This window comes from Telmatherina bonti (genome assembly GCF_933228915.1).
Source record: "Telmatherina bonti genome assembly, chromosome: 12".
In the NCBI taxonomy this organism is placed as follows: Eukaryota; Metazoa; Chordata; class Actinopteri; order Atheriniformes; family Telmatherinidae; genus Telmatherina; species Telmatherina bonti.
The window spans coordinates 5,676,730-5,702,460 of record NC_136610.1 but is presented as its reverse complement, the minus strand read 5'-3'; positions in this window follow the sequence as shown (position 1 = coordinate 5,702,460).

Below are 25,731 nucleotides of genomic sequence, written 5' to 3'. Positions count from 1 at the left end.
CCATTTAATGTTTTATTTGTAAGTCGTTGGTTCGAAGACGGCCCTAGTATCCATCGTGTTTGAACCTGGTGCCATCATGTTCTGTCTTCAATCACTCTCAGATCACCTCAAAGGAACCACTGTTGATTCTTTTATTCACAAGTGCTTCTCTTTGGGGTTGTCTTGGTTGTGACAATGTCCACAATGCAAAGTAAAATTGAAACTAAAGCATAGTTTATATTCAACAGATTGCAGTCCAGGATTCACACGACGCTTTATATTTCTGGTCAGAGTAATTACCCCGACACAAACACTGACTTTGTTGCTCGCTGCAGTAAGTGCTTCTTGTTGGGGTAGTTATATGTCCTCTGGACATTTGTCTTCTTCAGCCATATATGTCTTTGGAAATTTCAGTATGAGATATACTTCAACTTTATGCACATTCTTTGAAGGAATTTTTGGAAAGTGCTTGAAAGTTGGGGTGTGTTTCTGTCCTGACTTGAGAAAACCTGCACATTTTCCTCACAATGGAAAGAAATCCTTTCTGGATCCATTATGGATTCAGACTCTTATTGATCTGAAAGAAGGATTGAATCCAAGTTTTATCTTGACTTGAATTATATTTCAACAGTGCCCAGTGTAAAGCTAACACAGAACTGTGTCCTTGTCTTTTACAAATCTTCATGAAGTAAACACATTGAAAGCTGATTGACCAATTATCAACACCTAATGTTTTGCATTCTTGATGACAGCATTGTTCCTTGATGGACCTTCTGATGGGCAATACCCCCATCGTAGAAACTTGTGGAAGAAATAGGTGGAGTTTGTGGAAGCATTCAGGATAAAAGTTGGACAAACCTCATCAGAAAACTGCATGTGAGAAACAACATGGAAGAAGAGCTGCTCTGGACTTCATGGAAGAAAGAGGTCTGATGAACAGTCCTTGCTATGGGCCCAACATGAGCATTAACTGTTTAGTTGTATTTTTTTTATTCAGGAAGTGCTTCCTGTTGGGACGGTTGAAAGAGACAAACTCTACCAACGCTAGCTGATGAAGATATTGCACGGAGAATCCCTCAAACAGACACACTGATGCTGAATAGTGTCCATAAGTGCTTCTCTCTCTCTTGAGAGCTTTTGATCCAAAAGGTGTTTTTCAGGATTTGGTCTGCAAAATGACCTTAACACAGGCACTGACTTGATATTTGGAATACAGTAAGTGCTAATTGTTGGGGTAGTCTTGCTGACATTTCAAACACTCAGAATGAAGAGTTGATTCATTTTATGCCATTTAATGTTTTATTTGTAAGGCGTTGGTTCGAAGACGGCCCTAGTATCCATCGTGTTTGAACCTGGTGCCATCATGATCTGTCTTCAATCACTCTCAGATCACCTCAAAGGAACCACTGTTGATTCTTTTATTCACAAGTGCTTCTCTTTGGGGTTGTCTTGGTTGTGACAATGTCCACAATGCAAAGTAAAATTGAAACTAAAGCATAGTTTATATTCAACAGATTGCAGTCCAGGATTCACACGACGCTTTATATATCTGGTCAGAGTAATTACCCCGACACAAACACTGACTTTGTTGCTCGCTGCAGTAAGTGCTTCTTGTTGGGGTAGTTATATGTCCTCTGGACATTTGTCTTCTTCAGCCATATATGTCTTTAGAAATTTCAGTATGAGATATACTTCAACTTTATGCACATTCTTTGAAGGAATTTTTGGAAAGTGCTTGAAAGTTGGGGTGTCTTTCTGTCCTGACTTGAGAAAACCTGCACATTTTCCTCACAATGGAAAGAAATCCTTTCTGGATCCATTATGGATTCAGACTCTTATTGATCTGAAAGAAGGATTGAATCCAAGTTTTATCTTGACTTGAATTATATTTCAACAGTGCCCAGTGTAAAGCTAACACAGAACTGTGTCCTTGTCTGTTACAAATCTTCATGAAGTAAACACATTGAAAGCTGATTGACCAATCATCAACACCTAATGTTTTGCATTCTTGATGACAGCATTGTTCCTTGATGGACCTTCTGATGGGCAATACCCCCATCGTAGAAACTTGTGGAAGAAATAGGTGGAGTTTGTGGAAGCATTCAGGATAAAAGTTGGACAAACCTCATCAGAAAACTGCATGTGAGAAACAACATGGAAGAAGAGCTGCTCTGGACTTCATGGAAGAAAGAGGTCTGATGAACAGTCCTTGCTATGGGCCCAACATGAGCATTAACTGTTTAGTTGTATTTTTTTATTCAGGAAGTGCTTCCTGTTGGGACGGTTGAAAGAGACAAACTCTACCAACGCTAGCTGATGAAGATATTGCACGGAGAATCCCTCAAACAGACACACTGATGCTGAATAGTGTCCATAAGTGCTTCTCTCTCTCTTGAGAGCTTTTGATCCAAAAGGTGTTTTTCAGGATTTGGTCTGCAAAATGACCTTAACACAGGCACTGACTTGATATTTGGAATACAGTAAGTGCTAATTGTTGGGGTAGTCTTGCTGACATTTCAAACACTCAGAATGAAGAGTTGATTCATTTTATGCCATTTAATGTTTTATTTGTAAGTCGTTGGTTCGAAGACGGCCCTAGTATCCATCGTGTTTGAACCTGGTGCCATCATGTTCTGTCTTCAATCACTCTCAGATCACCTCAAAGGAACCACTGTTGATTCTTTTATTCACAAGTGCTTCTCTTTGGGGTTGTCTTGGTTGTGACAATGTCCACAATGCAAAGTAAAATTGAAACTAAAGCATAGTTTATATTCAACAGATTGCAGTCCAGGATTCACACGACGCTTTATATTTCTGGTCAGAGTAATTACCCCGACACAAACACTGACTTTGTTGCTCGCTGCAGTAAGTGCTTCTTGTTGGGGTAGTTATATGTCCTCTGGACATTTGTCTTCTTCAGCCATATATGTCTTTGGAAATTTCAGTATGAGATATACTTCAACTTTATGCACATTCTTTGAAGGAATTTTTGGAAAGTGCTTGAAAGTTGGGGTGTGTTTCTGTCCTGACTTGAGAAAACCTGCACATTTTCCTCACAATGGAAAGAAATCCTTTCTGGATCCATTATGGATTCAGACTCTTATTGATCTGAAAGAAGGATTGAATCCAAGTTTTATCTTGACTTGAATTATATTTCAACAGTGCCCAGTGTAAAGCTAACACAGAACTGTGTCCTTGTCTTTTACAAATCTTCATGAAGTAAACACATTGAAAGCTGATTGACCAATTATCAACACCTAATGTTTTGCATTCTTGATGACAGCATTGTTCCTTGATGGACCTTCTGATGGGCAATACCCCCATCGTAGAAACTTGTGGAAGAAATAGGTGGAGTTTGTGGAAGCATTCAGGATAAAAGTTGGACAAACCTCATCAGAAAACTGCATGTGAGAAACAACATGGAAGAAGAGCTGCTCTGGACTTCATGGAAGAAAGAGGTCTGATGAACAGTCCTTGCTATGGGCCCAACATGAGCATTAACTGTTTAGTTGTATTTTTTTTATTCAGGAAGTGCTTCCTGTTGGGACGGTTGAAAGAGACAAACTCTACCAACGCTAGCTGATGAAGATATTGCACGGAGAATCCCTCAAACAGACACACTGATGCTGAATAGTGTCCATAAGTGCTTCTCTCTCTCTTGAGAGCTTTTGATCCAAAAGGTGTTTTTCAGGATTTGGTCTGCAAAATGACCTTAACACAGGCACTGACTTGATATTTGGAATACAGTAAGTGCTAATTGTTGGGGTAGTCTTGCTGACATTTCAAACACTCAGAATGAAGAGTTGATTCATTTTATGCCATTTAATGTTTTATTTGTAAGGCGTTGGTTCGAAGACGGCCCTAGTATCCATCGTGTTTGAACCTGGTGCCATCATGATCTGTCTTCAATCACTCTCAGATCACCTCAAAGGAACCACTGTTGATTCTTTTATTCACAAGTGCTTCTCTTTGGGGTTGTCTTGGTTGTGACAATGTCCACAATGCAAAGTAAAATTGAAACTAAAGCATAGTTTATATTCAACAGATTGCAGTCCAGGATTCACACGACGCTTTATATATCTGGTCAGAGTAATTACCCCGACACAAACACTGACTTTGTTGCTCGCTGCAGTAAGTGCTTCTTGTTGGGGTAGTTATATGTCCTCTGGACATTTGTCTTCTTCAGCCATATATGTCTTTAGAAATTTACGTATGAGATATACTTCAACTTTATGCACATTCTTTGAAGGAATTTTTGGAAAGTGCTTGAAAGTTGGGGTGTCTTTCTGTCCTGACTTGAGAAAACCTGCACATTTTCCTCACAATGGAAAGAAATCCTTTCTGGATCCATTATGGATTCAGACTCTTATTGATCTGAAAGAAGGATTGAATCCAAGTTTTATCTTGACTTGAATTATATTTCAACAGTGCCCAGTGTAAAGCTAACACAGAACTGTGTCCTTGTCTGTTACAAATCTTCATGAAGTAAACACATTGAAAGCTGATTGACCAATCATCAACACCTAATGTTTTGCATTCTTGATGACAGCATTGTTCCTTGATGGACAGTCTGATGGGCAATACCCCCATCGTAGAAACTTGTGGAAGAAATAGGTGGAGTTTGTGGAAGCATTCAGGATAAAAGTTGGACAAACCTCATCAGAAAACTGCATGTGAGAAACAACATGGAAGAAGAGCTGCTCTGGACTTCATGGAAGAAAGAGGTCTGATGAACAGTCCTTGCTATGGGCCCAACATGAGCATTAACTGTTTAGTTGTTTTTTTTTTATTCAGGAAGTGCTTCCTGTTGGGACGGTTGAAAGAGACAAACTCTACCAACGCTAGCTGATGAAGATATTGCACGGAGAATCCCTCAAACAGACACACTGATGCTGAATAGTGTCCATAAGTGCTTCTCTCTCTCTTGAGAGCTTTTGATCCAAAAGGTGTTTTTCAGGATTTGGTCTGCAAAATGACCTTAACACAGGCACTGACTTGATATTTGGAATACAGTAAGTGCTAATTGTTGGGGTAGTCTTGCTGACCTTTCAAACACTCAGAATGAAGAGTTGATTCATTTTATGCCATTTAATGTTTTATTTGTAAGGCGTTGGTTCGAAGACGGCCCTAGTATCCATCGTGTTTGAACCTGGTGCCATCATGTTCTGTCTTCAATCACTCTCAGATCACCTCAAAGGAACCACTGTTGATTCTTTTATTCACAAGTGCTTCTCTTTGGGGTTGTCTTGGTTGTGACAATGTCCACAATGCAAAGTAAAATTGAAACTAAAGCATAGTTTATATTCAACAGATTGCAGTCCAGGATTCACACGACGCTTTATATATCTGGTCAGAGTAATTACCCCGACACAAACACTGACTTTGTTGCTCGCTGCAGTAAGTGCTTCTTGTTGGGGTAGTTATATGTCCTCTGGACATTTGTCTTCTTCAGCCATATATGTCTTTGGAAATTTCAGTATGAGATATACTTCAACTTTATGCACATTCTTTGAAGGAATTTTTGGAAAGTGCTTGAAAGTTGGGGTGTCTTTCTGTCCTGACTTGAGAAAACCTGCACATTTTCCTCACAATGGAAAGAAATCCTTTCTGGATCCATTATGGATTCAGACTCTTATTGATCTGAAAGAAGGATTGAATCCAAGTTTTATCTTGACTTGAATTATATTTCAACAGTGCCCAGTGTAAAGCTAACACAGAACTGTGTCCTTGTCTGTTAAAAATCTTCATGAAGTAAACACATTGAAAGCTGATTGACCAATTATCAACACCTAATGTTTTGCATTCTTGATGACAGCATTGTTCCTTGATGGACCTTCTGATGGGCAATACCCCCATCGTAGAAACTTGTGGAAGAAATAGGTGGAGTTTGTGGAAGCATTCAGGATAAAAGTTGGACAAACCTCATCAGAAAACTGCATGTGAGAAACAACATGGAAGAAGAGCTGCTCTGGACTTCATGGAAGAAAGAGGTCTGATGAACAGTCCTTGCTATGGGCCCAACATGAGCATTAACTGTTTAGTTGTTTTTTTTTATTCAGGAAGTGCTTCCTGTTGGGACGGTTGAAAGAGACAAACTCTACCAACGCTAGCTGATGAAGATATTGCACGGAGAATCCCTCAAACAGACACACTGATGCTGAATAGTGTCCATAAGTGCTTCTCTCTCTCTTGAGAGCTTTTGATCCAAAAGGTGTTTTTCAGGATTTGGTCTGCAAAATGACCTTAACACAGGCACTGACTTGATATTTGGAATACAGTAAGTGCTAATTGTTGGGGTAGTCTTGCTGACATTTCAAACACTCAGAATGAAGAGTTGATTCATTTTATGCCATTTAATGTTTTATTTGTAAGGCGTTGGTTCGAAGACGGCCCTAGTATCCATCGTGTTTGAACCTGGTGCCATCATGATCTGTCTTCAATCACTCTCAGATCACCTCAAAGGAACCACTGTTGATTCTTTTATTCACAAGTGCTTCTGTTTGGGGTTGTCTTGGTTGTGACAATGTCCACAATGCAAAGTAAAATTGAAACTAAAGCATAGTTTATATTCAACAGATTGCAGTCCAGGATTCACACGACGCTTTATATATCTGGTCAGAGTAATTACCCCGACACAAACACTGACTTTGTTGCTCGCTGCAGTAAGTGCTTCTTGTTGGGGTAGTTATGTGTCCTCTGGACATTTGTCTTCTTTAGCCATATATGTCTTTAGAAATTTCAGTATGAGATATACTTCAACTTTATGCACATTCTTTGAAGGAATTTTTGGAAAGTGCTTGAAAGTTGGGGTGTCTTTCTGTCCTGACTTGAGAAAACCTGCACATTTTCCTCACAATGGAAAGAAATCCTTTCTGGATCCATTATGGATTCAGACTCTTATTGATCTGAAAGAAGGATTGAATCCAAGTTTTATCTTGACTTGAATTATATTTCAACAGTGCCCAGTGTAAAGCTAACACAGAACTGTGTCCTTGTCTTTTACAAATCTTCATGAAGTAAACACATTGAAAGCTGATTGACCAATTATCAACACCTAATGTTTTGCATTCTTGATGACAGCATTGTTCCTTGATGGACCTTCTGATGGGCAGTACCCCCATCGTAGAAACTTGTGGAAGAAATAGGTGGAGTTTGTGGAAGCATTCAGGATAAAAGTTGGACAAACCTCATCAGAAAACTGCATGTGAGAAACAACATGGAAGAAGAGCTGCTCTGGACTTCATGGAAGAAAGAGGTCTGATGAACAGTCCTTGCTATGGGCCCAACATGAGCATTAACTGTTTAGTTGTTTTTTTTTTATTCAGGAAGTGCTTCCTGTTGGGACGGTTGAAAGAGACAAACTCTACCAACGCTAGCTGATGAAGATATTGCACGGAGAATCCCTCAAACAGACACACTGATGCTGAATAGTGTCCATAAGTGCTTCTCTCTCTCTTGAGAGCTTTTGATCCAAAAGGTGTTTTTCAGGATTTGGTCTGCAAAATGACCTTAACACAGGCACTGACTTGATATTTGGAATACAGTAAGTGCTAATTGTTGGGGTAGTCTTGCTGACCTTTCAAACACTCAGAATGAAGAGTTGATTCATTTTATGCCATTTAATGTTTTATTTGTAAGTCGTTGGTTCGAAGACGGCCCTAGTATCCATCGTGTTTGAACCTGGTGCCATCATGTTCTGTCTTCAATCACTCTCAGATCACCTCAAAGGAACCACTGTTGATTCTTTCATTCACAAGTGCTTCTCTTTGGGGTTGTCTTGGTTGTGACAATGTCCACAATGCAAAGTAAAATTGAAACTAAAGCATAGTTTATATTCAACAGATTGCAGTCCAGGATTCACACGACGCTTTATATATCTGGTCAGAGTAATTACCCCGACACAAACACTGACTTTGTTGCTCGCTGCAGTAAGTGCTTCTTGTTGGGGTAGTTATATGTCCTCTGGACATTTGTCTTCTTCAGCCATATATGTCTTTAGAAATTTACGTATGAGATATACTTCAACTTTATGCACATTCTTTGAAGGAATTTTTGGAAAGTGCTTGAAAGTTGGGGTGTCTTTCTGTCCTGACTTGAGAAAACCTGCACATTTTCCTCACAATGGAAAGAAATCCTTTCTGGATCCGTTATGGATTCAGACTCTTATTGATCTGAAAGAAGGATTGAATCCAAGTTTTATCTTGACTTGAATTATATTTCAACAGTGCCCAGTGTAAAGCTAACACAGAACTGTGTCCTTGTCTGTTACAAATCTTCATGAAGTAAACACATTGAAAGCTGATTGACCAATCATCAACACCTAATGTTTTGCATTCTTGATGACAGCATTGTTCCTTGATGGACCTTCTGATGGGCAATACCCCCATCGTAGAAACTTGTGGAAGAAATAGGTGGAGTTTGTGGAAGCATTCAGGATAAAAGTTGGACAAACCTCATCAGAAAACTGCATGTGAGAAACAACATGGAAGAAGAGCTGCTCTGGACTTCATGGAAGAAAGAGGTCTGATGAACAGTCCTTGCTATGGGCCCAACATGAGCATTAACTGTTTTGTTGTATTTTTTTATTCAGGAAGTGCTTCCTGTTGGGACGGTTGAAAGAGACAAACTCTACCAACGCTAGCTGATGAAGATATTGCACGGAGAATCCCTCAAACAGACACACTGATGCTGAATAGTGTCCATAAGTGCTTCTCTCTCTCTTGAGAGCTTTTGATCCAAAAGGTGTTTTTCAGGATTTGGTCTGCAAAATGACCTTAACACAGGCACTGACTTGATATTTGGAATACAGTAAGTGCTAATTGTTGGGGTAGTCTTGCTGACATTTCAAACACTCAGAATGAAGAGTTGATTCATTTTATGCCATTTAATGTTTTATTTGTAAGGCGTTGGTTCGAAGACGGCCCTAGTATCCATCGTGTTTGAACCTGGTGCCATCATGATCTGTCTTCAATCACTCTCAGATCACCTCAAAGGAACCACTGTTGATTCTTTTATTCACAAGTGCTTCTCTTTGGGGTTGTCTTGGTTGTGACAATGTCCACAATGCAAAGTAAAATTGAAACTAAAGCATAGTTTATATTCAACAGATTGCAGTCCAGGATTCACACAACGCTTTATATATCTGGTCAGAGTAATTACCCCGACACAAACACTGACTTTGTTGCTCGCTGCAGTAAGTGCTTCTTGTTGGGGTAGTTATATGTCCTCTGGACATTTGTCTTCTTCAGCCATATATGTCTTTAGAAATTTACGTATGAGATATACTTCAACTTTATGCACATTCTTTGAAGGAATTTTTGGAAAGTGCTTGAAAGTTGGGGTGTCTTTCTGTCCTGACTTGAGAAAACCTGCACATTTTCCTCACAATGGAAAGAAATCCTTTCTGGATCCATTATGGATTCAGACTCTTATTGATCTGAAAGAAGGATTGAATCCAAGTTTTATCTTGACTTGAATTATATTTCAACAGTGCCCAGTGTAAAGCTAACACAGAACTGTGTCCTTGTCTGTTACAAATCTTCATGAAGTAAACACATTGAAAGCTGATTGACCAATCATCAACACCTAATGTTTTGCATTCTTGATGACAGCATTGTTCCTTGATGGACCTTCTGATGGGCAATACCCCCATCGTAGAAACTTGTGGAAGAAATAGGTGGAGTTTGTGGAAGCATTCAGGATAAAAGTTGGACAAACCTCATCAGAAAACTGCATGTGAGAAACAACATGGAAGAAGAGCTGCTCTGGACTTCATGGAAGAAAGAGGTCTGATGAACAGTCCTTGCTATGGGCCCAACATGAGCATTAACTGTTTTGTTGTATTTTTTTATTCAGGAAGTGCTTCCTGTTGGGACGGTTGAAAGAGACAAACTCTACCAACGCTAGCTGATGAAGATATTGCACGGAGAATCCCTCAAACAGACACACTGATGCTGAATAGTGTCCATAAGTGCTTCTCTCTCTCTTGAGAGCTTTTGATCCAAAAGGTGTTTTTCAGGATTTGGTCTGCAAAATGACCTTAACACAGGCACTGACTTGATATTTGGAATACAGTAAGTGCTAATTGTTGGGGTAGTCTTGCTGACATTTCAAACACTCAGAATGAAGAGTTGATTCATTTTATGCCATTTAATGTTTTATTTGTAAGGCGTTGGTTCGAAGACGGCCCTAGTATCCATCGTGTTTGAACCTGGTGCCATCATGATCTGTCTTCAATCACTCTCAGATCACCTCAAAGGAACCACTGTTGATTCTTTTATTCACAAGTGCTTCTCTTTGGGGTTGTCTTGGTTGTGACAATGTCCACAATGCAAAGTAAAATTGAAACTAAAGCATAGTTTATATTCAACAGATTGCAGTCCAGGATTCACACGATGCTTTATATATCTGGTCAGAGTAATTACCCCGACACAAACACTGACTTTGTTGCTCGCTGCAGTAAGTGCTTCTTGTTGGGGTAGTTATATGTCCTCTGGACATTTGTCTTCTTCAGCCATATATGTCTTTGGAAATTTCAGTATGATATATACTTCAACTTTATGCACATTCTTTGAAGGAAATTTTGGAAAGTGCTTGAACGTTGGGGTGTCTTTCTGTCCTGACTTGAGAAAAACTGCACATTTTCCTCACAATGGAAAGAAATCCTTTCTGGATCCATTATGGATTCAGACTCTTATTGATCTGAAAGAAGGATTGAATCCAAGTTTTATCTTGACTTGAATTATATTTCAACAGTGCCCAGTGTAAAGCTAACACAGAACTGTGTCCTTGTCTGTTACAAATCTTCATGAAGTAAACACATTGAAAGCTGATTGACCAATCATCAACACCTAATGTTTTGCATTCTTGATGACAGCATTGTTCCTTGATGGACAGTCTGATGGGCAATACCCCCATCGTAGAAACTTGTGGAAGAAATAGGTGGAGTTTGTGGAAGCATTCAGGATAAAAGTTGGACAAACCTCATCAGAAAACTGCATGTGAGAAACAACATGGAAGAAGAGCTGCTCTGGACTTCATGGAAGAAAGAGGTCTGATGAACAGTCCTTGCTATGGGCCCAACATGAGCATTAACTGTTTAGTTGTGTTTTTTTTTATTCAGGAAGTGCTTCCTGTTGGGACGGTTGAAAGAGACAAACTCTACCAACGCTAGCTGATGAAGATATTGCACGGAGAATCCCTCAAACAGACACACTGATGCTGAATAGTGTCCATAAGTGCTTCTCTCTCTCTTGAGAGCTTTTGATCCAAAAGGTGTTTTTCAGGATTTGGTCTGCAAAATGACCTTAACACAGGCACTGACTTGATATTTGGAATACAGTAAGTGCTAATTGTTGGGGTAGTCTTGCTGACATTTCAAACACTCAGAATGAAGAGTTGATTCATTTTATGCCATTTAATGTTTTATTTGTAAGTCGTTGGTTCGAAGACGGCCCTAGTATCCATCGTGTTTGAACCTGGTGCCATCATGTTCTGTCTTCAATCACTCTCAGATCACCTCAAAGGAACCACTGTTGATTCTTTTATTCACAAGTGCTTCTCTTTGGGGTTGTCTTGGTTGTGACAATGTCCACAATGCAAAGTAAAATTGAAACTAAAGCATAGTTTATATTCAACAGATTGCAGTCCAGGATTCACACGACGCTTTATATTTCTGGTCAGAGTAATTACCCCGACACAAACACTGACTTTGTTGCTCGCTGCAGTAAGTGCTTCTTGTTGGGGTAGTTATATGTCCTCTGGACATTTGTCTTCTTCAGCCATATATGTCTTTGGAAATTTCAGTATGAGATATACTTCAACTTTATGCACATTCTTTGAAGGAATTTTTGGAAAGTGCTTGAAAGTTGGGGTGTCTTTCTGTCCTGACTTGAGAAAAACTGCACATTTTCCTCACAATGGAAAGAAATCCTTTCTGGATCCATTATGGATTCAGACTCTTATTGATCTGAAAGAAGGATTGAATCCAAGTTTTATCTTGACTTGAATTATATTTCAACAGTGCCCAGTGTAAAGCTAACACAGAACTGTGTCCTTGTCTGTTACAAATCTTCATGAAGTAAACACATTGAAAGCTGATTGACCAATCATCAACACCTAATGTTTTGCATTCTTGATGACAGCATTGTTCCTTGATGGACCTTCTGATGGGCAATACCCCCATCGTAGAAACTTGTGGAAGAAATAGGTGGAGTTTGTGGAAGCATTCAGGATAAAAGTTGGACAAACCTCATCAGAAAACTGCATGTGAGAAACAACATGGAAGAAGAGCTGCTCTGGACTTCATGGAAGAAAGAGGTCTGATGAACAGTCCTTGCTATGGGCCCAACATGAGCATTAACTGTTTAGTTGTATTTTTTTATTCAGGAAGTGCTTCCTGTTGGGACGGTTGAAAGAGACAAACTCTACCAACGCTAGCTGATGAAGATATTGCACGGAGAATCCCTCAAACAGACACACTGATGCTGAATAGTGTCCATAAGTGCTTCTCTCTCTCTTGAGAGCTTTTGATCCAAAAGGTGTTTTTCAGGATTTGGTCTGCAAAATGACCTTAACACAGGCACTGACTTGATATTTGGAATACAGTAAGTGCTAATTGTTGGGGTAGTCTTGCTGACATTTCAAACACTCAGAATGAAGAGTTGATTCATTTTATGCCATTTAATGTTTTATTTGTAAGGCGTTGGTTCGAAGACGGCCCTAGTATCCATCGTGTTTGAACCTGGTGCCATCATGATCTGTCTTCAATCACTCTCAGATCACCTCAAAGGAACCACTGTTGATTCTTTTATTCACAAGTGCTTCTCTTTGGGGTTGTCTTGGTTGTGACAATGTCCACAATGCAAAGTAAAATTGAAACTAAAGCATAGTTTATATTCAACAGATTGCAGTCCAGGATTCACACGATGCTTTATATATCTGGTCAGAGTAATTACCCCGACACAAACACTGACTTTGTTGCTCGCTGCAGTAAGTGCTTCTTGTTGGGGTAGTTATATGTCCTCTGGACATTTGTCTTCTTCAGCCATATATGTCTTTGGAAATTTCAGTATGATATATACTTCAACTTTATGCACATTCTTTGAAGGAAATTTTGGAAAGTGCTTGAACGTTGGGGTGTCTTTCTGTCCTGACTTGAGAAAAACTGCACATTTTCCTCACAATGGAAAGAAATCCTTTCTGGATCCATTATGGATTCCGACTCTTATTGATCTGAAAGAAGGATTGAATCCAAGTTTTATCTTGACTTGAATTATATTTCAACAGTGCCCAGTGTAAAGCTAACACAGAACTGTGTCCTTGTCTGTTACAAATCTTCATGAAGTAAACACATTGAAAGCTGATTGACCAATCATCAACACCTAATGTTTTGCATTCTTGATGACAGCATTGTTCCTTGATGGACAGTCTGATGGGCAATACCCCCATCGTTGAAACTTGTGGAAGAAATAGGTGGAGTTTGTGGAAGCATTCAGGATAAAAGTTGGACAAACCTCATCAGAAAACTGCATGTGAGAAACAACATGGAAGAAGAGCTGCTCTGGACTTCATGGAAGAAAGAGGTCTGATGAACAGTCCTTGCTATGGGCCCAACATGAGCATTAACTGTTTAGTTGTGTTTTTTTTTATTCAGGAAGTGCTTCCTGTTGGGACGGTTGAAAGAGACAAACTCTACCAACGCTAGCTGATGAAGATATTGCACGGAGAATCCCTCAAACAGACACACTGATGCTGAATAGTGTCCATAAGTGCTTCTCTCTCTCTTGAGAGCTTTTGATCCAAAAGGTGTTTTTCAGGATTTGGTCTGCAAAATGACCTTAACACAGGCACTGACTTGATATTTGGAATACAGTAAGTGCTAATTGTTGGGGTAGTCTTGCTGACATTTCAAACACTCAGAATGAAGAGTTGATTCATTTTATGCCATTTAATGTTTTATTTGTAAGTCGTTGGTTCGAAGACGGCCCTAGTATCCATCGTGTTTGAACCTGGTGCCATCATGTTCTGTCTTCAATCACTCTCAGATCACCTCAAAGGAACCACTGTTGATTCTTTTATTCACAAGTGCTTCTCTTTGGGGTTGTCTTGGTTGTGACAATGTCCACAATGCAAAGTAAAATTGAAACTAAAGCATAGTTTATATTCAACAGATTGCAGTCCAGGATTCACACGACGCTTTATATTTCTGGTCAGAGTAATTACCCCGACACAAACACTGACTTTGTTGCTCGCTGCAGTAAGTGCTTCTTGTTGGGGTAGTTATATGTCCTCTGGACATTTGTCTTCTTCAGCCATATATGTCTTTGGAAATTTCAGTATGAGATATACTTCAACTTTATGCACATTCTTTGAAGGAATTTTTGGAAAGTGCTTGAAAGTTGGGGTGTGTTTCTGTCCTGACTTGAGAAAACCTGCACATTTTCCTCACAATGGAAAGAAATCCTTTCTGGATCCATTATGGATTCAGACTCTTATTGATCTGAAAGAAGGATTGAATCCAAGTTTTATCTTGACTTGAATTATATTTCAACAGTGCCCAGTGTAAAGCTAACACAGAACTGTGTCCTTGTCTGTTACAAATCTTCATGAAGTAAACACATTGAAAGCTGATTGACCAATCATCAACACCTAATGTTTTGCATTCTTGATGACAGCATTGTTCCTTGATGGACAGTCTGATGGGCAATACCCCCATCGTAGAAACTTGTGGAAGAAATAGGTGGAGTTTGTGGAAGCATTCAGGATAAAAGTTGGACAAACCTCATCAGAAAACTGCATGTGAGAAACAACATGGAAGAAGAGCTGCTCTGGACTTCATGGAAGAAAGAGGTCTGATGAACAGTCCTTGCTATGGGCCCAACATGAGCATTAACTGTTTAGTTGTATTTTTTTATTCAGGAAGTGCTTCCTGTTGGGACGGTTGAAAGAGACAAACTCTACCAACGCTAGCTGATGAAGATATTGCACGGAGAATCCCTCAAACAGACACACTGATGCTGAATAGTGTCCATAAGTGCTTCTCTCTCTCTTGAGAGCTTTTGATCCAAAAGGTGTTTTTCAGGATTTGGTCTGCAAAATGACCTTAACACAGGCACTGACTTGATATTTGGAATACAGTAAGTGCTAATTGTTGGGGTAGTCTTGCTGACATTTCAAACACTCAGAATGAAGAGTTGATTCATTTTATGCCATTTAATGTTTTATTTGTAAGGCGTTGGTTCGAAGACGGCCCTAGTATCCATCGTGTTTGAACCTGGTGCCATCATGATCTGTCTTCAATCACTCTCAGATCACCTCAAAGGAACCACTGTTGATTCTTTTATTCACAAGTGCTTCTCTTTGGGGTTGTCTTGGTTGTGACAATGTCCACAATGCAAAGTAAAATTGAAACTAAAGCATAGTTTATATTCAACAGATTGCAGTCCAGGATTCACACGACGCTTTATATATCTGGTCAGAGTAATTACCCCGACACAAACACTGACTTTGTTGCTCGCTGCAGTAAGTGCTTCTTGTTGGGGTAGTTATATGTCCTCTGGACATTTGTCTTCTTCAGCCATATATGTCTTTAGAAATTTACGTATGAGATATACTTCAACTTTATGCACATTCTTTGAAGGAATTTTTGGAAAGTGCTTGAAAGTTGGGGTGTCTTTCTGTCCTGACTTGAGAAAACCTGCACATTTTCCTCACAATGGAAAGAAATCCTTTCTGGATCCATTATGGATTCAGACTCTTATTGATCTGAAAGAAGGATTGAATCCAAGTTTTATCTTGACTTGAATTATATTTCAACAGTGCCCAGTGTAAAGCTAACACAGAACTGTGTCCTTGTCTGTTACAAATCTTCATGAAGTAAACACATTGAAAGCTGATTGACCAATCATCAACACCTAATGTTTTGCATTCTTGATGACAGCATTGTTCCTTGATGGACCTTCTGATGGGCAATACCCCCATCGTAGAAACTTGTGGAAGAAATAGGTGGAGTTTGTGGAAGCATTCAGGATAAAAGTTGGACAAACCTCATCAGAAAACTGCATGTGAGAAACAACATGGAAGAAGAGCTGCTCTGGACTTCATGGAAGAAAGAGGTCTGATGAACAGTCCTTGCTATGGGCCCAACATGAGCATTAACTGTTTAGTTGTATTTTTTTATTCAGGAAGTGCTTCCTGTTGGGACGGTTGAAAGAGACAAACTCTACCAACGCTAGCTGATGAAGATATTGCACGGAGAATCCCTCAAACAGACACACTGATGCTGAATAGTGTCCATAAGTGCTTCTCTCTCTCTTGAGAGCTTTTGATCCAAAAGGTGTTTTTCAGGATTTGGTCTGCAAAATGACCTTAACACAGGCACTGACTTGATATTTGGAATACAGTAAGTGCTAATTGTTGGGGTAGTCTTGCTGACATTTCAAACACTCAGAATGAAGAGTTGATTCATTTTATGCCATTTAATGTTTTATTTGTAAGGCGTTGGTTCGAAGACGGCCCTAGTATCCATCGTGTTTGAACCTGGTGCCATCATGATCTGTCTTCAATCACTCTCAGATCACCTCAAAGGAACCACTGTTGATTCTTTTATTCACAAGTGCTTCTCTTTGGGGTTGTCTTGGTTGTGACAATGTCCACAATGCAAAGTAAAATTGAAACTAAAGCATAGTTTATATTCAACAGATTGCAGTCCAGGATTCACACGATGCTTTATATATCTGGTCAGAGTAATTACCCCGACACAAACACTGACTTTGTTGCTCGCTGCAGTAAGTGCTTCTTGTTGGGGTAGTTATATGTCCTCTGGACATTTGTCTTCTTCAGCCATATATGTCTTTGGAAATTTCAGTATGATATATACTTCAACTTTATGCACATTCTTTGAAGGAAATTTTGGAAAGTGCTTGAACGTTGGGGTGTCTTTCTGTCCTGACTTGAGAAAAACTGCACATTTTCCTCACAATGGAAAGAAATCCTTTCTGGATCCATTATGGATTCAGACTCTTATTGATCTGAAAGAAGGATTGAATCCAAGTTTTATCTTGACTTGAATTATATTTCAACAGTGCCCAGTGTAAAGCTAACACAGAACTGTGTCCTTGTCTGTTACAAATCTTCATGAAGTAAACACATTGAAAGCTGATTGACCAATCATCAACACCTAATGTTTTGCATTCTTGATGACAGCATTGTTCCTTGATGGACAGTCTGATGGGCAATACCCCCATCGTAGAAACTTGTGGAAGAAATAGGTGGAGTTTGTGGAAGCATTCAGGATAAAAGTTGGACAAACCTCATCAGAAAACTGCATGTGAGAAACAACATGGAAGAAGAGCTGCTCTGGACTTCATGGAAGAAAGAGGTCTGATGAACAGTCCTTGCTATGGGCCCAACATGAGCATTAACTGTTTAGTTGTGTTTTTTTTTATTCAGGAAGTGCTTCCTGTTGGGACGGTTGAAAGAGACAAACTCTACCAACGCTAGCTGATGAAGATATTGCACGGAGAATCCCTCAAACAGACACACTGATGCTGAATAGTGTCCATAAGTGCTTCTCTCTCTCTTGAGAGCTTTTGATCCAAAAGGTGTTTTTCAGGATTTGGTCTGCAAAATGACCTTAACACAGGCACTGACTTGATATTTGGAATACAGTAAGTGCTAATTGTTGGGGTAGTCTTGCTGACATTTCAAACACTCAGAATGAAGAGTTGATTCATTTTATGCCATTTAATGTTTTATTTGTAAGTCGTTGGTTCGAAGACGGCCCTAGTATCCATCGTGTTTGAACCTGGTGCCATCATGTTCTGTCTTCAATCACTCTCAGATCACCTCAAAGGAACCACTGTTGATTCTTTTATTCACAAGTGCTTCTCTTTGGGGTTGTCTTGGTTGTGACAATGTCCACAATGCAAAGTAAAATTGAAACTAAAGCATAGTTTATATTCAACAGATTGCAGTCCAGGATTCACACGACGCTTTATATTTCTGGTCAGAGTAATTACCCCGACACAAACACTGACTTTGTTGCTCGCTGCAGTAAGTGCTTCTTGTTGGGGTAGTTATATGTCCTCTGGACATTTGTCTTCTTCAGCCATATATGTCTTTGGAAATTTCAGTATGAGATATACTTCAACTTTATGCACATTCTTTGAAGGAATTTTTGGAAAGTGCTTGAAAGTTGGGGTGTGTTTCTGTCCTGACTTGAGAAAACCTGCACATTTTCCTCACAATGGAAAGAAATCCTTTCTGGATCCATTATGGATTCAGACTCTTATTGATCTGAAAGAAGGATTGAATCCAAGTTTTATCTTGACTTGAATTATATTTCAACAGTGCCCAGTGTAAAGCTAACACAGAACTGTGTCCTTGTCTTTTACAAATCTTCATGAAGTAAACACATTGAAAGCTGATTGACCAATTATCAACACCTAATGTTTTGCATTCTTGATGACAGCATTGTTCCTTGATGGACCTTCTGATGGGCAATACCCCCATCGTAGAAACTTGTGGAAGAAATAGGTGGAGTTTGTGGAAGCATTCAGGATAAAAGTTGGACAAACCTCATCAGAAAACTGCATGTGAGAAACAACATGGAAGAAGAGCTGCTCTGGACTTCATGGAAGAAAGAGGTCTGATGAACAGTCCTTGCTATGGGCCCAACATGAGCATTAACTGTTTAGTTGTATTTTTTTTATTCAGGAAGTGCTTCCTGTTGGGACGGTTGAAAGAGACAAACTCTACCAACGCTAGCTGATGAAGATATTGCACGGAGAATCCCTCAAACAGACACACTGATGCTGAATAGTGTCCATAAGTGCTTCTCTCTCTCTTGAGAGCTTTTGATCCAAAAGGTGTTTTTCAGGATTTGGTCTGCAAAATGACCTTAACACAGGCACTGACTTGATATTTGGAATACAGTAAGTGCTAATTGTTGGGGTAGTCTTGCTGACATTTCAAACACTCAGAATGAAGAGTTGATTCATTTTATGCCATTTAATGTTTTATTTGTAAGGCGTTGGTTCGAAGACGGCCCTAGTATCCATCGTGTTTGAACCTGGTGCCATCATGATCTGTCTTCAATCACTCTCAGATCACCTCAAAGGAACCACTGTTGATTCTTTTATTCACAAGTGCTTCTCTTTGGGGTTGTCTTGGTTGTGACAATGTCCACAATGCAAAGTAAAATTGAAACTAAAGCATAGTTTATATTCAACAGATTGCAGTCCAGGATTCACACGACGCTTTATATATCTGGTCAGAGTAATTACCCCGACACAAACACTGACTTTGTTGCTCGCTGCAGTAAGTGCTTCTTGTTGGGGTAGTTATATGTCCTCTGGACATTTGTCTTCTTCAGCCATATATGTCTTTGGAAATTTCAGTATGATATATACTTCAACTTTATGCACATTCTTTGAAGGAATTTTTGGAAAGTGCTTGAAAGTTGGGGTGTCTTTCTGTCCTGACTTGAGAAAAACTGCACATTTTCCTCACAATGGAAAGAAATCCTTTCTGGATCCATTATGGATTCAGACTCTTATTGATCTGAAAGAAGGATTGAATCCAAGTTTTATCTTGACTTGAATTATATTTCAACAGTGCCCAGTGTAAAGCTAACACAGAACTGTGTCCTTGTCTGTTACAAATCTTCATGAAGTAAACACATTGAAAGCTGATTGACCAATCATCAACACCTAATGTTTTGCATTCTTGATGACAGCATTGTTCCTTGATGGACCTTCTGATGGGCAATACCCCCATCGTAGAAACTTGTGGAAGAAATAGGTGGAGTTTGTGGAAGCATTCAGGATAAAAGTTGGACAAACCTCATCAGAAAACTGCATGTGAGAAACAACATGGAAGAAGAGCTGCTCTGGACTTCATGGAAGAAAGAGGTCTGATGAACAGTCCTTGCTATGGGCCCAACATGAGCATTAACTGTTTAGTTGTATTTTTTTATTCAGGAAGTGCTTCCTGTTGGGACGGTTGAAAGAGACAAACTCTACCAACGCTAGCTGATGAAGATATTGCACGGAGAATCCCTCAAACAGACACACTGATGCTGAATAGTGTCCATAAGTGCTTCTCTCTCTCTTGAGAGCTTTTGATCCAAAAGGTGTTTTTCAGGATTTGGTCTGCAAAATGACCTTAACACAGGCACTGACTTGATATTTGGAATACAGTAAGTGCTAATTGTTGGGGTAGTCTTGCTGACATTTCAAACACTCAGAATGAAGAGTTGATTCATTTTATGCCATTTAATGTTTTATTTGTAAGGCGTTGGTTCGAAGACGGCCCTAGTATCCATCGTGTTTGAACCTGGTGCCATCATGATCTGTCTTCAATCACTCTCAGATCACCTCAAAGGAACCACTGTTGATTCTTTTATTCACAAGTGCTTCTCTTTGGGGTTGTCTTGGTTGTGACAATGTCCACAATGCAAAGTAAAATTGAAACTAAAGCATAGTTTATATTCAACAGATTGCAGTCCAGGATTCACACGACGCTTTATATATCTGGTCAGAGTAATTACCCCGACACAAACACTGACTTTGTTGCTCGCTGCAGTAAGTGCTTCTTGTTGGGGTAGTTATGTGTCCTCTGGACATTTGTCTTCTTTAGCCATATATGTCTTTGGAAATTTCAGTATGAGATATACTTCAACTTTATGCACATTCTTTGAAGGAATTTTTGGAAAGTGCTTGAAAGTTGGGGTGTCTTTCTGTCCTGACTTGAGAAAACCTGCACATTTTCCTCACAATGGAAAGAAATCCTTTCTGGATCCATTATGGATTCAGACTCTTATTGATCTGAAAGAAGGATTGAATCCAAGTTTTATCTTGACTTGAATTATATTTCAACAGTGCCCAGTGTAAAGCTAACACAGAACTGTGTCCTTGTCTGTTACAAATCTTCATGAAGTAAACACATTGAAAGCTGATTGACCAATCATCAACACCTAATGTTTTGCATTCTTGATGACAGCATTGTTCCTTGATGGACCTTCTGATGGGCATCGTAGAAACTTGTGGAAGAAATAGGTGGAGTTTGTGGAAGCATTCAGGATAAAAGTTGGACAAACCTCATCAGAAAACTGCATGTGAGAAACAACATGGAAGAAGAGCTGCTCTGGACTTCATGGAAGAAAGAGGTCTGATGAACAGTCCTTGCTATGGGCCCAACATGAGCATTAACTGTTTAGTTGTTTTTTTTTATTCAGGAAGTGCTTCCTGTTGGGACGGTTGAAAGAGACAAACTCTACCAACGCTAGCTGATGAAGATATTGCACGGAGAATCCCTCAAACAGACACACTGATGCTGAATAGTGTCCATAAGTGCTTCTCTCTCTCTTGAGAGCTTTTGATCCAAAAGGTGTTTTTCAGGATTTGGTCTGCAAAATGACCTTAACACAGGCACTGACTTGATATTTGGAATACAGTAAGTGCTAATTGTTGGTGTAGTCTTGCTGACCTTTCAAACACTCAGAATGAAGAGTTGATTCATTTTATGCCATTTAATGTTTTATTTGTAAGTCGTTGGTTCGAAGACGGCCCTAGTATCCATCGTCTTTGAACCTGGTGCCATCATGATCTGTCTTCAATCACTCTCAGATCACCTCAAAGGAACCACTGTTGATTCTTTTATTCACAAGTGCTTCTCTTTGGGGTTGTCTTGGTTGTGACAATGTCCACAATGCAAAAATGTAAAGCATAGTTTTATGCTTTGCAATCCAGTATTCCCAGTCCATCCAGTGCTTCTTGTTGGGGTAGTTATATGCCATCTCAAACCTTGTCTGCTTCAGCTTAAATCAGTTTTAGAAACACTTAAACTTTATGCACTTTCTCTCAAAGGTATTGTTGGAAAGTGCTTGAAAACTTGAGTGTCTTTCGCAGGCTGAATTAGAACACATTAACACCCAATGTTTTGCATTCTTGAGGAGACTGTTGTTCTTTGTTTGTGTGACCTTCTGATGGCCGTTACTTCCACCTTAGAAACTTTAGAAGAAGAAGATGGAGCGTGTTGAAGGATTCAGCATTTAAGATGGACTGTTGTCTTCAGAACACTAAACAAGAGACAACATAGAAGAAAAACTGCACTGGACTTGATGCTGTGTGTGAAATGCTAATCTAGCAGGCCCCCTTTACAATGTATTTGTTGTTCATTTGAAACCTCACAGGTTTGTGGTAATCTTGTGGAGGATACAGGCATTGATCCCATTACCTCTCACATGCTAAGCAGGCCATGATTTGACCTCAAATCTTACTGTGTGATGTCAAACTATTTACCTTGCTTCCAGTTTTCATAGTTTTCATTTGCTTCTCAGTTTCGGTGTCACAGCATGTACATTGAAAAAAAGAAGAGCATCTAATATACAGTAAGGTTGTCAGACAGCAAATGTACAGTAAGCAGACGAGGTGGCCGAGTGGTTAAGGCGATGGACTGCTAATATATTGTGCTTTGCAAGCATGGGTTTGAGTCCCATCCTCGCTGTGTTTGCTTGTGGCACTAGTGATCTCTAATCAAACTCTACTCAAACAACACACACTTCCAAAATAGCACCACCTTATTAATAGGACTCCAAAATGTAAAACATAGTTTCAACAAATTGCAATCCAGGATTGACTAGCCCAACACTCACTGACTGTAGTAACTTCTTGTTGGCCATCTCAGACCTTATCTGCTTCAGCTAAATGTCTTTGGAAGCATTGTTTACAACAGAAATAGATGGAGCATGTTGAAGGAGTCAGCAATTAGGTAGGTAATGGCTACACTTACAAATGAAAGGCAGCCATGTAGGTTGTTGACTTGATCATTTGACACCACACCTCTGTACATGGTAATTTGAACATCTTATTCAAATCAAATTCATCTCCACAGTTTGTTGTCAAGTTCTGCAAAAGTCTATTCATGATCCATTCATTTAAATCATCAATCAAAACTGCACATTTTCCTCACAATGGAAAGAAATCCTTTCTGGATCCATTATGGATTCAGACTCTTATTGATCTGAAAGAAGGATTGAATCCAAGTTTTATCTTGACTTGAATTATATTTCAACAGTGCCCAGTGTAAAGCTAACACAGAACTGTGTCCTTGTCTGTTACAAATCTTCATGAAGTAAACACACTGAAAGCTGATTGACCAATCATCAACACCTAATGTTTTGCATTCTTGATGACAGCATTGTTCCTTGACCGTTGATGGGCAATACCCCAATCGTAGAAACTTGTGGAAGAAGTAGGTGGAGTTTGTGGAAGCATTCAGGATAAAAGTTGGACAAACCTCATCAGAAAACTGCATGTGAGAAACAACATGGAAGAAGAGCTGCTCTGGACTTCATGGAAGATAGAGGTCTGATGAACAGTCCTTGCTATGGGCCCAACATGAGCATTAACTGTTTTGTTGTTTTTTTTATTCAGGAAGTGCTTCCTGTTGGGACAGTTGAAAGAGACAAACTCTACCAATGCTAGCTGATGAAGATATTGCACGGAGAATCCCTCAAACAGACACACTGATGCTGAATAGTGTCCATAAGTGCTTCTCTCTCTCTTGAGAGCTTTTGATCCAAAAGGTGTTTTTCAGGATTTGGTCTGCAAAATGACCTTAACACAGGCACTGACTTGATATTTGGAATACAGTAAGTGCTAATTGTTGGGGTAGTCTTGCTGACATTTCAAACACTCAGAATGAAGAGTTGATTCATTTTATGCCATTTAATGTTTTATTTGTAAGTCGTTGGTTCGAAGACGGCCCTAGTATCCATCATGTTTGAACCTGGTGCCATCATGTTCTGTCTTCAATCACTCTCAGATCACCTCAAAGGAACCACTGTTGATTCTTTTATTCACAAGTGCTTCTCTTTGGGGTTGTCTTGGTTGTGACAATGTCCACAATGCAAAAATGTAAAGCATAGTTTTATGCTTTGCAATCCAGGATTCCCAGTCCATCCAGTGCTTCTTGTTGGGGTAGTTATATGCCATCTCAAACCTTGTCTGCTTCAGCTTAAATCAGTTTTAGAAACACTTAAACTTTATGCACTTTCTCTAAAAGGTATTGTTGGAAAGTGCTTGAAAACTTGAGTGTCTTTCGCAGGCTGAATTAGAACACATTAACACCCAATGTTTTGCATTCTTGAGGAGACTGTTGTTCTTTGTTTGTGTGACCTTCTGATGGCCGTTACTTCCACCTTAGAAACTTTAGAAGAAGAAGATGGAGTGCGTTGAAGGATTCAGCATTTAAGATGGACTGTTGTCTTCAGAACACTAAACAAGAGACAACATAGAAGAAAAACTGCACTGGACTTGATGCTGTGTGTGAAATGCTAATCTAGCAGGCCCCCTTTACAATGTATTTGTTGTTCATTTGAAACCTCACAGGTTTGTGGTAATCTTGTGGAGGATACAGGCATTGATCCCATTACCTCTCACATGCTAAGCAGGCCATGATTTGACCTCAAATCTTACTGTGTGATGTCAAACTATTTACCTTGCTTCCAGTTTTCATAGTTTTCATTTGCTTCTCAGTTTCGGTGTCACAGCATGTACATTGAAAAAAAGAAGAGCATCTAATATACAGTAAGGTTTTCAGACAGCAAATGTACAGTAAGCAGACGAGGTGGCCGAGTGGTTAAGGCGATGGACTGCTAATATATTGTGCTTTGCAAGCATGGGTTTGAGTCCCATCCTCACCGTGTTTGCTTGTGGCACTAGTGATCTCTAATCAAACTCTACTCAAACAACACACACTTCCAAAATAGCACCACCTTATTAATAGGACTCCAAAATGTAAAACATAGTTTCAACAAATTGCAATCCAGGATTGACTAGCCCAACACTCACTGACTGTAGTAACTTCTTGTTGGCCATCTCAGACCTTATCTGCTTCAGCTAAATGTCTTTGGAAGCATTGTTTACAACAGAAATAGATGGAGCATGTTGAAGGAGTCAGCAATTAGGTAGGTAATGGCTACACTTACAAATGAAAGGCAGCCATGTAGGTTGTTGACTTGATCATTTGACACCACACCTCTGTACATGGTAATTTGAACATCTTATTCAAATCAAATTCATCTCCACAGTTTGTTGTCAAGTTCTGCAAAAGTCTATTCATGATCCATTCATTTAAATCATCAATCAAAATAGAGGTCTGATGAACAGTCCTTGCTATGGGCCCAACATGAGCATTAACTGTTTAGTTGTTTTTTTTTATTCAGGAAGTGCTTCCTGTTGGGACGGTTGAAAGAGACAAACTCTACCAACGCTAGCTGATGAAGATATTGCACGGAGAATCCCTCAAACAGACACACTGATGCTGAATAGTGTCCATAAGTGCTTCTCTCTCTCTTGAGAGCTTTTGATCCAAAAGGTGTTTTTCAGGATTTGGTCTGCAAAATGACCTTAACACAGGCACTGACTTGAAATTTGGAATACAGTAAGTGCTAATTGTTGGGGTAGTCTTGCTGACCTTTCAAACACTCAGAATGAAGAGTTGATTCATTTTATGCCATTTAATGTTTTATTTGTAAGTCGTTGGTTCGAAGACGGCCCTAGTATCCATCGTGTTTGAACCTGGTGCCATCATGATCTGTCTTCAATCACTCTCAGATCACCTCAAAGGAACCACTGTTGATTCTTTTATTCACAAGAGCTTCTCTTTGGGGTTGTCTTGGTTGTGACAATGTCCACAATGCAAAGTAAAATTGAAACTAAAGCATAGTTTATATTCAACAGATTG